The sequence below is a fragment of the Mauremys reevesii genome, linkage group 8 (assembly GCF_016161935.1).
Source record: "Mauremys reevesii isolate NIE-2019 linkage group 8, ASM1616193v1, whole genome shotgun sequence".
In the NCBI taxonomy this organism is placed as follows: domain Eukaryota; kingdom Metazoa; phylum Chordata; order Testudines; family Geoemydidae; genus Mauremys; species Mauremys reevesii.
The window spans coordinates 70446473-70452417 of NC_052630.1; positions in this window are offsets into that span (position 1 = coordinate 70446473).

The following is a 5945-nucleotide window of genomic DNA, read 5'->3' on the forward strand; positions in this document are numbered from 1 at the left end:
TCCGTGTAAGGAAGCTTGCCCTGCTTCTGTCAGCACTATTCCAGTTTTGAGGACAATCAGTAGAGTTTGGGTTCTACTGCTCTCAGTTCATGGGCAGTAACATTCCTTAAAATTTTGTTTTGATAAAAAACATTTTAAAATATTAAGGAGAGTTCTGACTAAAAATGTGCACACTGAAGCCAATTCTTCCCCATTCAGGCAGAATTTGCCATCTTCTTATCCTTATCCTTATCATTATATACTCCATGTGAGAGAAAAAAACCTGTCTGACTTTCACAGTCAAGCCTCATCCTGGCAGGATAAAGTAATGTATAATCCAGGCCCATATTTTTCACTCTTTAACAGTCCAATGCTTTTTGTCCTTTACATCAAAGGAGAATAATCATAATCCACAAAAAATATGAAACTTGAGCTATGAAAACCCATCTCAGATTTATATGTTAATTTAAAAGGTGTCTGGTTTTTAAGAGTTACACATTTCACAACCACCTTGCACAATATTGCTACCTTTGTGACAGGTGGTCACGCGCTTTAATAAAAACTGATATATAGTTAGGGGGGTTGTTTTATGTTTTAAGTGCATGTATTTGCAATTGTGAGTGTATCTGCTAATCAACAACTTTCAACTGACCTCGTAAGCAAAACAAATTTTCCTTTCACACCTAGGAGGCAGCCTACTTAAATGTTATTATGGCATTTCTCTTAGGGCTTTCCAGTGCCTTTTGGCACAGAGCTGAATAGGAGCAGTGCATGTGCATATTATCCTCTGGATGAGGGGGACTTAGGACACTATCGTCACTACGGTAAACGATTTGTAATTATAATTTTATTAATAAAAAAGATTTTATAAAAAACACTAAACACACAAAAATCACTAAACATCCCCATGGTCCGAGGCATGGTCGGTCCGAGGCTAGTCCCTGTGAGCAGGTAGTCTCCCTAGCTCCCGTAGCCCCCCCCACCTCCCCGCCTCCCTCCCGCCCCCGCCCCCTCCGGTTTGAATCTGAAATTGGATGGTCGTGGGAGCGGGGAGAAAGCAACGTCCTTCAGTCCTTCCCTCCTCGGCAGACAAGCATTTCCTCATTTTTTTCTTTTTGCCCTGGAGACTGCTTTGCCCTGGCAAGATGCCATAGCATCATAGCTTGTGTGACTGTCATACCGCCTTTTGTCAGAGTAGCCGTGTGCGCTCACAGAGCTAGCATGCTTACTAAGCATGCAGCACAGCAGCATCAGGATAGCAGGGATGATATGCAGCCATATTGCACACCACCATCACCCATAAATTGGTAATAAGATGATTGTGGCTACCAGTCCTTTGCACTGTTCCATTTTGTTGCCATTGAAATTGTCCCTGCTGTGCTCTTGCTGAAAGCGCAAAAAAAAAATGAATCCAAAAATGAAAATCCTCCTTTCCTATCTAAAAATAGAAATCCCCCTGCCTAGAATATGAATCCTATCCCCTAGAATGTGTCCTGCCCCAGAGTCCCCTCCCTATCCCTATGAGAAGTGGCAAGTACTAACCTAGAACCAATGCAACCACAGAGAGCCTGTCTGCAGAGCCAGAGAGACAGAGCTGTATTCCTGTATTCCTGCTGCTCCTGGTGCAACTGCAACACCCCCACCTGTTGATTCCCTCAGCCTTCCTGGGCTCCTTCCCACCCCCCCCAGCATTGTCCCCCAAGTTGTGCATGAATAAGACAGAATGCATGATTTGTTAGTGAGATGTGAGTGTGAGATGAGAGAGTAGCTATGCCAGCCAGGAGAGTGACAGGGACAGAAAGGGGAGAGAGAGTCAGGAGGAGAAGAGTCAGGAGCACCAGAATCTTGGGAGCTTGGGAATTTCTTTGGGGGCTGGGGGAGTTGATGATGATGGTGATGTGTTGATGTGATCATGATGATGTATTATGATACCATGAAAATTAGGACCAGGCGAGGCGCACGACCTATCAGATGCTGGTCATCATGCTGTGCTGGTCATTGCACTGCCCCTGTCCTTTTTGCAATAGGCTGATGATGAGATGGGTGCCAGTATTGCACCATCCCATCACCACCAGCCGCAGGAAAGCAAGGATGTTATTCAGTGCTGCAGCAGCGGGTGCTGCTGCAGTCAGTCAGCAAGGTGATGTGATGATAAGAAGTCAAGGAAGAGAGGATTGTTTTTTCTTTTTGGGTGGGGGGGGGGGGGGGGGGGGTGAGGGTGGGTGCCCATGACTGACTGCCGACTTGACCTTGACCCTAGAAGCGAAGTGAGACTAGCTCAGAAATACTTTTACTTTTTGAGGAGAACTGTGGATAGACTGGGTCCTCCAGTCCATGTCCAGTTGCCATTTGATTGATTCATTTGATGGTTTTCCGTCGCAGCACAGCGCTGAGTGAGCCCCTGCTATGGCCTGCTCTGGAGATTTTTAAAAATTTTTTTGATTTTTTCTTTCTTCTGATGAGCTGATAGATTGAGATGCTTACAGCCTTATCATCCCGCATGGTCCATGCGGGAGCTCTTTCTTTTTTTTTTTTTTTTATTTTTTTTTTTCACCCGCATGATCGGAGCTGCACGCTGGGCAAACAGGAAATATTCAAAGTTCGCGTTTTTCCGCGGGCTCCTCTACCTGACCTGGCCACTGCAGTTCAGATTGCTGTCAGGGGGTCAGTGGTGCACTGTGGCCCGTGGGCCGGAACCGAGGCAATACCGCCCCACACCACCCACACCAACCAAATCCGATATATAATATATACTAACTCCGTCCTCTCTGAGGAGTAGAGAGTACAAAACCAAGAGAAAAGAAAATTAAAATATGGTGCCTCCTAGTGTGGACGGTTGTGGCGTTAAATCGGTTTTAAGCTCCTAAAACCGGTTTAAACGCCTAGTGTAGACCAGGCCTTAGAAACTCTGGTTTGCTGAGGGGAGGGGCCAAGGGGAAGCATCCTCCCCTGCTACCAAAGAGACAACTTTTCCAAAAACAGATTCTGCTGAATACTATCCATAATGAGAAGGCAATGGAACATCTGATCATGCCAACTTTGTCCAGAATATTAGTGTAATATGATAATGTTTAAATGAACAGGCTCTTGATCAGAAGTTCCCCCTAACTCATCTCCTGCTATACAAAATAACTCAGAAGCGGCTTACAACAGTATAGGAAAAGTCAGACACCAGAGGCTCAGATAGACCCTTATCTGTTACACTACTTTAAACCCAGACTAGCTCCCTTGAAGTCCTTACAGTCACTGATATTGCACCAGGATAAATGAGATCAGAATATAGTTCAAGCTCTCTGAAAGAGACTCCATCTTGAGACACAGACAGCCATGGACATAGGTGAAAGTTACTTTTTCAGGGAACTTGAATGTGTGAAAGTAGAATGAATTATATTGTAAAAATAAGAATAGATTAAAGAAATGTTGTATGTACCTTTAAGCAGAAATAAGAAATGTTGAAATACAGGTGCCAGGAAAAGAAACATTAGGCATAAACAATGGTGCTAATGGTGAAACATTAACAGAAGATGGGTAATAGTTAGTAAGGAAATAAGATATGCATGCCTAGCCCAGGTAAACTTATCAGATTCTGCTTCCTTTGTTATCTTGTTAAGTTCTCGCCCTTTTATCTGTATAAATAAGATAGAATGGAACACACAGACTGAAACTTGTCATAAATAAGATAGTTTGTGTCTTGCATGGTGCTCACATTATCTGGGTGTTATTAGCAGAGCGCTGTGCTAATAAAACAGAGTGGTCTGACAAACTGTGAGTCCTGAGTCTAACTTTGACAAATGCCTTAAATAATATTCCTTTTTGTCAAGAAATAATCTACTACACTTCTTAGAAGAAGCAGAAAGTGTAGGAGGACAACAACAACAAAAAAACACATGCTGTGGGGATGGGACTCCTTAGGCCACTAGTAATTAGTTCCCTAAAGAGCCTGTCCCCATGACATGTAATTAGGATTAGTTAAAGCTCAGCACTTTGAAGATGTAAAACACTCTAAAAGAGCTAATTGTAGTAGATTATCTATTACATTGGGAAATATATATTAATTTTTTTGCTTCTACTTAATCTAAAAAGGGAATAGACATTTCATGCTCATTTGTAAACATGTCAGAGATGGCAAGGTTCTGAAAGACATTTCATTATCTTAAATGAAAAAAATGAAGATTTTGATCATGTATTTGTGCAAAATAAGTAAGCTACTGATGTGCATTTTTGTAAGAGACCATATTGTCTTTTTCTAACAAAAATAAAAATAAAACCCCGCAAAAGTTCCTTTTGCTTGTTTAAAATGTATAAGTCCTCATACCAAATATAAAATGAAAACAAAAACAAAAAACTTTATTCCCTGCTTTTTAAAGACAACTCAGGAACATCAAAGTGTTGTTTTTCTTGGTTTCATTTGGTGATGCATTAAAAGACCTGTACAGTTGGGTGGGAGCTTTTTCAGCTCTCGACTGAAGGGGCAGAGGTACTGAAACTTTAGCAAAGAGTCTTTCTCCCAAGTGTTTGAGATGAATAGGTGTTAACAGATATCAAGTCTGGGGGAATAAAAACAAATCACTTCCCCTGACAGTTACTCATCTTTTTAACCTCATTTCATAATCCTATTATTTCTTTGGGGGAAGCACAGAGTCCTTCAGTAAAAATAAAATAGAAAAGTCCTGAGACACAGCAAGTTTTTTAAATTGTGAGAACTCCCCCCATTCCCTGTCCTAAGCCCCAACATGTCAGGTCCTCTTTATACACCATAAGGAAGCAAAACAGAGCACATTTTTTTCTCTCCTTTAAAAGCAATTTGCCAAATTTATTTTACCACATATGAAAACCGGCACAAGGCATGAATAGTTAACAAAAGCTACCCACGCAAACTGTCATCTGCATTTGAAAATAAGAATGCACTTTCATAATCCCTGTGGTAATTATATATAATAGGATTTTAGTAAGGAGAATTATTATCATTTTAAGCTACTTTTCTCCTATTTAAAGATTTTTTAAAAAAATCATTTTCATTTCCAGTTCTTTTAAACATAACAAAACCTCCCTTATTTTTCCTCTGTTCCAAAGGTCCCAATATTTGGACATTCACCTCCGCTGTGTTGTGCTACCTGGGTATAAAAGTGCTTGAATAGGCTGCATTCCCTGTGGATGGAGTTTACATTTTTTTCTATAGTCTTCTCTTTTACACCAGTGGCATGTAACAGAGATCAGAATTAAGTCACTCCGGTAAACCACAGGGTTTGGGAGTTCATCTTAAGGCAGAGCCTTCCAGGCAAGGTCCCTTTCCTTTCTCACTGGTGCATGTGTCACCAACAGGTAAATTGTGTGCTACATCTCCCCCTCTGGGCCCCATCTGCAGATGATGTGAGTCCGTTAGAGCCCAAGCTAGGGAGCCCCAGCTTTTAGCTCAAGCTGTAGCCACTCATGCTGTTAGCTTTGGCAGTCCGTGGTTCAATCTCCAGCATGTCAGCCAAGGCAGCAGCTATCACTCATGCAGTACTACTCCTGCTCTCTCATGGAGCTCCCCATCCTGGAGAAGCAGGACTCTGTCAAATTGGTGTGTAGCTCACTTTCCCTACCCTAGAGAACAAAAGAGTGCTGGAGTCCTCCAGGCACCTGATGACACGGGAAAGTCAGTCCAGCAGTAATGTTAGCTGAGTTAGATAAACTCAGAGCTCAAACTGGCCATGCAGATTCACTCTTCTTGCACATGTTCCAGACCTTCAACTGGACACAGACTAAAGGGGCTCTCTTGCAAGCACCTTAAGCACTAAATGATCACTGCACATCATACCACCCATGCCCTAGATTTGCTACTGTTATCATATGCTTTGCTTCTCCTCCTCAGCAATGTCCTCTCTTTTTGCTTCCAATCCCCTTGTGTTCCCTTCACCATTCCTTGCGCTGTTCACCACATACCTTTTAACTGATGCTTTCCAAATTATTATTAGTCTGCTAAT